We start from the raw sequence: 10,787 nt of genomic DNA, 5'->3' as shown, positions 1-10,787 counted from the left end.
TGGCACCAATTCTTGGCACTCGGAGGAGATGAAGACGCCTCCAAACTCAGAAGATGAGCTGGAGGAAGGAAATGAATCTGAAGAGGCAAGTCCGCTGTTTAGGGAGGGTGCAAGATTTGGAGAGCTGCATCTTGAGGTAGGCATGAAGTTCGGAACTAAATGGGAATTTAGAGAAGCTGTGAGAGAATATACAATCCAAGAGGGAAGAAGCATAAAGATAGTGAAAAATGATAACATTAGGTGCAGGGCGGTGTGTAAGGTGAAAGAGTGCCCATGGGTGGCTTATGCATCAAGAGACCATGAAGACACATGTTGGCAAATTAAGACATTCAATGATGACCACACTTGCCCAAGAGAGGACAAGAATAGGGCTGCCAACAGGAATTGGGTATGCAGCAAGCTTGTGAAGAAGGTGAGAAAGTATCCAAATTTTAGACACTGCGAGGCTACAACTTACTTCAAGACACGATTTGACTTGACTCTGAATAAAAACTCAATATCCAGGGCATTAATGGATGCAAGAAGTGTAGTGTATGGGGATGAGAAAGAACAATATAGGATGGTTAGGGATTATGGTATGACGCTGTTGAAGACTAATCCCGGTTCCACTGTACAAATATGCACCACCCCCCAACCAGATGGTGAAGTTACCTTTGATAGAATGTATATATGCTTAAGTGGCTGCAAAAACAGGTTCAAGGCTGGTTGCCGTCCTTTGATAGGTCTGGATGGTGCTTTCCTCAAGACCCGGTTTGGTGGACAGATTTTGTCAGCCGTGGGGTTAGATGCTAATCATCATATCTATGTCATAGCCTGGGCTATTGTCAGAGTGGAGAATACAGAGACATGGAAATGGTTTCTCGAGCTACTTCATCAGGACTTGGGGCATTATAAAGAGCATGACTGGTGCTTCATATCGGATATGCAAAAGGTGTGATTTAATTTGAATGTCTCGCTTTGATTTTATGTGATCTTATATTAAGAACTGTGTTGTTATGCTTACTGTGAATAATTGTGCTTTCATTAGATTTTGATGGTTAGTTTTTAGGGTAAGACCTTTGATCATTGAATTATTGGATTTTCATGGTTAATTATTAGGGAAAGAATTCTGCTGTTATGCTTACTTGAAGAATTGTAGCTTCCATTCGAGTATGATGGTTAGTTATTTTGTTAAGAATTTTGCTGTTTTGCTTATCTGCATAGACTGTGAGATGATTGGATCTTCATGGTTACTTATTAGGAAAACCATTGTGCTGTTATGCTTGTAGTGCATTTTATGGAGAACTTGTAATTACTGGTGTTCTCATTAATCTAGCTGTCCTATTAAACGTTAGGGACTTTTATGGGTCACGACCGTGAATTGTAGGGACTATTATGGGGATGGTAATCAAATGTAAGGGACTATTATGTGTTACGATTATAATGTCAGGGACGATTATGTGTCTAACATTTACTGAATCTGGCAGGGACTGATATCAGCAGTGAAAGCGGTGATGCCTGATGTGCATCACCGTTTCTGCGTCTGGCATTTATGGAAAAATTTCAACAAGAACTGGAAGGACTTACAGCTAAGGGGACTTCTGTGGGAATGTGCAAGGGCAACAACATACCAAGAATTCAGGGATGGAATGGAGAAGATCAAAAGGTTAAACGAGGATGCCTGGGCATACTTAGAGAAGTGGCCTATGGATGCTTGGACCAGAAGCTTATTCAGCCACAAGCCGAAATTGGATAACATCTGTAACAACGCCTGCGAAGTGTTCAATGCTAAGATCAAGGATGCACGAGCCAAACCCATCATAACATTGCTGGAGGAGGTAAGGATGTTTGTTATGCGAACCATAGCGAAAAACAAGGTGAAGCTGCAGAATCACACTGGGAAGCTCACACCTGTTATAAAGAGCAGGCTGGAAAAGGTGAGGAAAGAATCCAAGCATTGGAAGCCTATTTGGACTGGGGATAACAGATACGAAAAATTTGAGGTGCACGGACATCCAACCAATCATGTTGTGGACATAGGAAAGAGATTGTGCACATGCCAATTTTGGATGCTAACGGGTAAGTTAATTGTGTTTATGCATTTTACTTTCTTCAGCCATAACTATTATCATGGTTCATCTCACTGTTTGGCACCTGCAGGTATCCCGTGTGTGCACGCTTGTGCTGCCCTGTCTCGTGTGAATAAACAGCCAGAAGACTTCTGTCACACATGGCTGACCATGGACTCATACAAGGAAACTTATAACCACCACATTAATCCAATTCCGGGTCAACTACTGTGGGAAAAAGCAGATGATTGTAACAGGCCACATGCCCCTAAAATCAAGACAAAACCTGGAAAACTAAAGATGAAGAGGAGGATGGATGCGGACGAGAAGAGTGCTTTTGGAACTAAGAAGCCTAAAGTTGACCCAAAACTCTCAGGCAACACTGCAGATGGTGTACACCTAAAGAGACAGCTGGGTGCCTTTACATGCAGTTACTGTGGTGATAAGGGGCATACAAAGAGAGGCTGCAAAAAGAAAAGAGATGCTGATGCTGCTACTGCTGCTGCTGCAGCAGCAGCCGCTGCCGCTGCCGCTGAGGCAGCTGAGAAGAAGAAAAATGATGAAGTTCATACTGTGCCTGAGAAGCCGGTTCAGCAGCCCCAAGACGTTTCTAGCCAAGCAGATTTGGGAAGCAATCCCCAGGAGATCGAATTAACTCAGCCTTCTGCTTCTGAGCAAGAGGATTCTGAAAAGGTAACTAAAATTTTACATATGAGTATGTTGTTATTTCCATGCATAAATAATAGTTAATGCCACTTATTTCTCCTATAGAATCCTGCACCGAAAAGACCTTCCAAGCTGTCACCACGAAGACGATCCTCTAATCAGCCAACCGTACCAACAGTGAATCCCTTGCAGGGTGCATCTTCAGCAACATCTTCAAAGTTTGCCAACTTGATGCAGTTCATCCCAACGCCAGGATTTAGGCCCCCAAGAAAGAAGAATTGAATACTTTAGATATATGTACTTAGGAGTTTCTGTTTTGTGTTTTGTGTTTTGTTATTAGTCTTTTCCATCGTATAATGACTAGATGGTGAACTGTGATGCAAAGGCCTTTTTGGTATGCCTTGGCCTTGCTTTTGATGAAACTACAGATAGCAGCAACATGGTTTCTAGGCTGCCTTTTACAGTCAACTTTTGTTGTTTCTTGATAGACAATGGAATTTATGTTAATATACTATGCTATGTGGTTTACCATTCAAGAAGCAGTTTCTTTATTTTTTTCATACACAATGGAATTTAAATTAACAACAATTTGATAGTTAATAGCACTTTTCATTCCATCAAGAAGCAGATTTTTACAAATGTTGATAACAAGGAACACAAAACCACCAATTCATTCATCATTTACAATACAGGATCACCAACAACACTGTCAATACACACACACCTAACACTAACAATTGGGTCATCACTTTTTGCATCTGGACATCCTCCTCCAACTTTCAAAGCCTCCAATCAACGTTGATCTTCATTTCATCACCACACGATTCTGACTTTTCAACCTGTTCCTCATTCACAGAATCTGCCCACACAAAAAGCCCGCACCACATCTTTCCACTTGTCTGCAACCAATAAAGGATCAAAGTTTAGAGAGGAACAACACAAGAACAGTCAGGGGAGGCATAACAACACAAGAACAGTCAGGGGAGGAGAATAATATCAACACAAGTGATTACTCTAACCTACATTATAATTGGGGCAGCCATAGAACGGTTTGTTCGGATTTGAATCTGTGCCAGACCATCTGAGAACTGGCCTACAGCCACAGCCGCACCATTCTGGCGGGGCCGATCTTCTGCTCTTCGTTTGCGTTCTACTCCGGTTCCAGCTAGATGGGGAACGAACAGAGCTTCCACCTGCAGTGCTACCTCCACCCATCATCGACATGAGTAGCAGCCCCGGATGAGAGTACATGAACAGGAACAAGTGTATGGAAGAGGAAGAAGAAGAGGTGAACAAGACGAAGAGGGGAGGTGTATGAGAATTTGGGGATTTAGGGTTAATTATACTAGGAGGGACCAATCTGGGTAAAAATTGGAACTTAGCCAGCTCAGCTAGCCGTTGGCAGCAGTCCAGCGTGGCAATCCTAGGCCACGTCAGCGCTCCGGTGATGAGTCATCACCTGAAATATGGCCAGGGACTAGTTTGAGTGCTCGGAGCTCTATCTGAAGGACTACAACAGGGAAATCGGGATCTTAAGGATTACTATGAGTAATTGTATGAATCTCAGGGACTACTATGGGTATTTACTCGTGGTAACCGTGACGATATCACATGACAATAATAGATAAATAGTTCTCCGTCGAAATACACAAAATGACGTTGTTTCGTAGTGGTTTAAAATGTATTTTAGTGGGATAAATTGATCCCCAATAAAGAACTTTTATATGGAGCCTACTTATTTAACAACACAAATAATTAAAGACCTACTTAACTGATGTTGTTATTTTTGGGAGGACCAATTAGTATTATAGTAGATATAATAAAATATTGATTTATTTATTTTTTTTAAAGATAAATATTATTTTATTAATATAAAATAAAAGTGTTTCTATAAGGAAGTACAAAAGAATTGGGTAATCTCATTTATCACTAACTGTGACCGAAAGATTAAGAGCTTAGAAAAGAGTAAAATAAGAGTAAAGAGAATTAGCAGCATCCATCAGATATGGCCCACGAGTTCACGCACTAATTATTGGCCTCTTTCACTATCTCTGGTGCCGGATTTATTACCTTCTCAAAAACACACTGATTTTTCGTTTTTCAAGTGCTCCAACACAGCGCCGCTATGAAGAGGGTCTTTTATCTACCGTCGAATTGAGTCGCTGCCCAAGATAAGACTCGTTGCCACCAATTGAAAAATGTATCTTCTTCTCATCCATAGGTCAGGGGTTACTAAGCTTAGGTTCCAGATGATTGAAGACAGGAGGCATTGGAACAAAGCATGAGAAATTGATTCAACCTTCAACATGCATCTTGGACAAGTGGCAGGGGTAGATACGAACCGGCTGTGAACTTGTTGCAACACCGGAAGATTTTCATGAAGACTCTTCCATAGAAAAATTTTAATTTTATGAGGTAATTTCAATTTCCAAATGCTATTCCAAACTCTGTTGTTCTGGGGCCTCAATGAAGTAGGAGAATGAAAGAATTCATAAGTAATTTTGTATCCTGACCCAACTTCATATATACCAGATTTTGTCCAGCACCAATTAACTTCATCCTCCTCCTCTGTTGGTTTTGATTGAAAAAATTTTATTGCATATATCAACTGAAAAATTGACTCAATCAGATTTCTGTTCCAACTTCTATCAGGATTTAGTAACGCACTAACGTAATACACTTGCGATTTGGTAGGATTGTGAGTGCATTTTGAGGGACATTAAAGGGCACTGGTGGTGGGAGGCAGGGGTCATGGAAGATGCGGACATGAGTACCAGAGCCTATTTTTCATAACAAGCCTTTCTCGATCACCTTGCGCCCTTCAAAAACACTTCTCCAGCCCCACGACGGCCTATCTCTACATGTAGAAAATCTGTATATCTAAAATATTTAGTTTTGAGCATTCTTGATAGAGTAGAATTAGGGTATTTCATTAGTCGCCAACATTACTTGCCCAATAAGGCCAAATTTTGCGTACTTAGTTTCTTGATCCCCACCCCTCCATCTTTCTTCGGTCTCATCATTGTGTCCTATTTAATCCAAATCATTCTTCGTTCTGCGCCTTTTTGACTCCACCAAAATTGCGAGAGCATGCTATGAATCTCATTCAACAGCGTGTCCGGGAGCTTGAAACAAGAGAGTGTATAAATAGGAATCGCCTCCCCCACCGCTCTCAATAGCGTGTGTCTGCCACCTGATGACAATAGACTTCTTTTCCAACCCATAATCCTCTTCTGAACTTTATCCTTGATAGATCCAAAGGTTTCTTTCTTTTATTTTTGGACTATAGAGGGCAGCCCCAGGTATTTGTCTTGTGTTCCGATATGTTCAATATTTAGTGTCTGAACAATTGCTAGTCTTGTGTTCTGAGGTGTATTGTGACTGAAAAAGATGGCCGACTTATTCAAATTGACTTTTTGCCCACTGAAACCCTCATAGATCTCTAACAATTCTAGAATACTTTGGCTTGTATTAAGTGCACTCTTGCAAAAAAAGATTGAATCATCAGCAAAGAAAAGGTGATTAACTGTTTGGCATCTCCGATTAACTTGAACTCCTTGAATTAATCTGTTTTGCTCTGCCTTGTGTAGCAAGAACAAAAGTCCTTCTGCACAAAAAAGAAAGAGATATGGAGATAGGGGGTCACCCTATTGGATGCCCCTATTTGGCCTAAAATAGCCAAAAGGTTGACCTTCCACAACAACAGAATAAAAAACAGTCGTTACCAATTCCTTAGTCCAGTTAATCCATTTAGCATCAAAACCCAACTTATCCATAATATACCATAAGAAATGCCATTCAACCCTATCATAAGCCTTGCTCATGTCTAGTTTAATAGCCATCTCATGCTCTGCCCCACTTCTCTTATTTTTCAAATAGTGCATATATTCGTGGGCAATTAGAATATTATCTGAAATGAGTCTACCTTTGAGAAACGCACTTTGATTTGGGCTTATAATTTTATTCATAATACCTTATAATCAATGCACCATAACTTTAGAAATAATTTTATACATAACTGAAGACAAACTGATCGGTCATACCTGAGTCATATCACTGGCATCTGGCACCTTTGGAATCAAACAAATTTGAGTATGATTGAAGCTTTTTAGAATTCTGCCACTGTGAAAGAAACTTCTCACTGCCTTAAAAATGTCACCTCCAATTATATCCCAGAAAAAGTGAAAAAAACTTAGCTGTAAACCTGTCATCACCAGGAGCACTCTAAGCATGAACACTAAATATAGCTCTTTTGACATCGTCCATAGTTACTGGCCTTTGGAGCCTGCGGTTCATGGAAGCTGTAACCTTAGGCTCCAAATCCTCTAAGTATGGATTCGGATCAGCCGAACAAGAAGAAGTAAAAATATCACAAAAGTAGTCTTCAGCTACCTTTGCAATATCCTCCGGTTTCGATGCAATCTCATTGTCCCTCCCTACTAATCTCCAAATTCTATTCCTTCGCACCCTTGGTTGAAATTTCTGGTGAAAGAATCTAGTGTTCTGATCTCCTTCTTTTAGCCACTTGACTCTAGATTTTTCTTGCCAGTAACTCTCTTCTTTCAAATATGTCAGCTCCAACTTCTACTCCAAACTGGTAACCTCCTCTCCCCCATTGATTACAGCCACCCACAACTCCTCTAGTTTAGCTTGAAGGTCCTTAATTTCTTTCCGTGAGTTTGCTTTGTGAGTTTTCTGCCATTGAACTAGTCTATGTCTACAATCTTTCAACTTTTGAGCCAAGGAGAACATAGCCGAGTCTACAACTTTCATTCTCCACACTTCACTGACAATTCTCTTGACATCCTCTTCTCTACACCAATGTTCCTGGTATTTAGAATACATTTTACTATGCTAGGATTGAGGTTCGGTTTCCATCAAGATTGGAGCATGATCCGAGCCTAACTCTGTGAGCTTGTGCACCACTGCATTCGAAAACTTCTGCTTCCATCCCATCCCAACTAAATAGCGGTCAAGCCTCTCCTTCACCAAATCCTCTCCTTGTCTTCGATTTGTCCACGTGAAAGGGCACCCCACCATTCCAATATCCACTAATTTGTTACTGTCAATGAAATTAGTGAATGTTGCAATGGTGGTTGCTGATTTTTGGCCTCCACCCTCCTTTTCCGCTTGGCTTGTTATAGCATTAAAACGCCTACTATTACCACTTTTCCTTCCAGGTGTTTACTCATTGTTGTAAGCTCCTCAAACTCTAAGGATCGAATTTGTTCCGAACAACTCAAATGAACACCAATGAACACCCATACCTCACTGCTTCCGACTTCCTTAATTTCGGCTGCCACAAAGAATTCTCCACTGTTAATAATTTGAACATTGATGCTGTCCTTCCAAGCTAGCACAAGTCCTCCTGCCGGGTTAACAATATGCCAGTTTTTGTAGCCGCATATCCGAAGTTTTACTTCCACCTGTCGAGATTGGTTCTTTGTTTCACTTATAAACACAATCTCGGGGGAGTAGGATTTACAGATCCCTTTTAGGGTGTGAATTGTCAGGGGTCTCCCCAAACCCCGACAATTTCAAACTATAGCTCTCATGGCGCCTTGCGTGCCATTTGTAGGCTGGCACCCTCCATCATCTGTTCAACTGTATTTTCATCCTCTGTTCTTATTTTCTTTGTAGATCCTTTAGTTATACCACTCATCAACCTTTTTTTGGATTCACTTTTAGTATTTGACCCTCCAGCACTTTGTCTTGCTAACCTTTTCCACTTCCTACCTTTCTCTGTGGTGAGACACTGCCCAATAGCAAATTGCATAAGCTGCCCTTCATCCTCCTTGGCATTGGACTGACCATCTATGATAACCTCCATGCATTCTGTTCTAGAATTGGCTGATTGAGGTGACTCAGGTGCTGCCCTGTTACCAGTGTCTTGTGGTTTCAAACTTTGTTTCCCTTCTTGCATTGACATCCCTACAAATTCTTCCAATAAGCAGTTTAAGATCAGTTTTTTCTTACGTTGAGTGGCCTTATTCTGATTTTGGGTTTAGTTGTTGAATGTTCTTTCTCCTTCAGAGTATATTCGTGTTCCCACTTGGCTGGCTTTAACCCATTCGCCAATGTCATCCTCTTTTACCATATCACTCTCTGTGTCTTTCAGTAGATCATAGCAGTTTTTCACCTCGTGTCCCAATTTTGCGTAATAGGTACAGAACTTTCCAAGTCTCTCATAGCGCAATGCCACTTCTACCTCCACTATTAACTGATCCCTCACTTGCCTGGCAGCATCAATATTGATTTTGGCCTTCATAATCCTAGTTTCTCTGCCTTGCATCTGAAATTTACCTACTTTCAACACTGTGCCCAGTCTCTCTCCCAATTTACGTCCAACTTCGAGGGTTTTAAACAATTCTGGCAAACTCCAAAATTGAACTCAAACTGAAAAATTGGAAATAATCTCTTCATCACAGTTCTGATCTTCCTTCCATCTCTTGACATGGAGCACATAATCTTTGAATAACCATGGAGAACCATGTTCAACACACAAGACATCCACTTCTTTATTAAAAAAGAATTGGAAGAAATTGTCCTCTTTGTCACTCACGCTAAATCCTTCCGGGTTTCCCCATATAGCCTTTAAAGTCTTCTCCATAGTTCCAACTGAGAAGGTTTTGGAAGCAAAGTGTCTGCCATAGAGACTATTGGAGCAAACGTTAATACCTTCTGATATGTCTGCCTCTTCCAGTAGAATCACATTCCTACCTCCTTTCCGGCTGTCTTCCTCGGTCCGATCTTCATCCCTCGTTGTCTCAGCCATGCAGATTACATAGATTTGTATTGAGATTTAATTGACGTTGACAATGTAGCCTTGACGGCAGTAGAAATTCCGTTAAAAAACCCTAACAGAACACTAAAAAACTCTAACAGGGCCAAATGATTTTTCCTAAAATATTGATTTATTTAAATATAATCTTTGGTAGAATGACATATATAACTATTATTGATTCCCGTTATTGAAATATATTTTAGTTTATATTCAATTTATATGGATAAATAAAATATAGAGAGTTAATTAGATTTTTTTATTCAGAATTATTGAATAATATAAGTTGTTACGGTTTGTCTTAACAAAAATAAATACTTAAAAATGATATTTTAGTTATGTTATAAAAGAATATTAATTTATCTAATAGTTTTTGTAATGATATAAGACTATAAATTTGAATAATGTAAAATTTTAATAGATAAGTATGTTCCTCATATCATTTTGATTTTAAGAATGAATATAATATCAACAAATAAAATATTTTCATGATAATTTTTAACAAAGACAATTTTTTATAATAATTTATTTTGTCATGACAAAAAAATTCCAGGAACAAAATTTATTTTATATTAAATTATATTTGTTCATATCGATTTTAACATAAGAATATTGTCTATAAATTCAACTACTTATATTATTTACATAGAAATATTTAAAAAGATAAAATTATATCGTAAATATTTTAATTTAATTTTAAACTATGTATTGCTACCGATGAATAAATGTTCTATTTTAAAGGCAGGTAAAATGATTATTAATTACCTTTAATCATTTTAACATTAAAAACAATTAATCTTTGAATTTAATTATTTCTTTATAAAATATTTATAGTAGTAATTACTATATGTACCTTCATTTAAAAAAAAAAAAAAAACTTCATATGTTTTCATGTGTTTACCCTGCGCTAGACACGAGTATATACTATATGCTAATATCATTTATTCTTTTCTTTTTTTTTTAACGCAACGTTAAGTCAATTTTGGTGATCATTAATTGAATTTTTTATTGATTTAAATTATTAAAATATTGTTGCAAAAATATGATCATATATATAATATATCATTTAATTATTCTACATAGATCGCACGGGTTATTCCAATGAGTGAGAACATAGAGGTAGTTTATAGAAAGGAAAATTATATGGTACAGATCTAAATCTGCACAGATTTAAAGATATGATGACGTGGCAAAATCTTAATCACATATTCTAAAGTCATATTTTTTATCTAAAACCGTAACTCTTCGTAAAGAAAAGCATCACCTAATGGAAAAAAGTAAATTAGAAGATT

Source organism: Arachis hypogaea, chromosome 1 (genome assembly GCF_003086295.3).
Source record: "Arachis hypogaea cultivar Tifrunner chromosome 1, arahy.Tifrunner.gnm2.J5K5, whole genome shotgun sequence".
Classification (NCBI taxonomy): domain Eukaryota; kingdom Viridiplantae; phylum Streptophyta; class Magnoliopsida; order Fabales; family Fabaceae; genus Arachis; species Arachis hypogaea.
The sequence above is the reverse complement of the archived record's forward strand: the minus strand, read 5'-3'. Positions refer to the sequence as shown.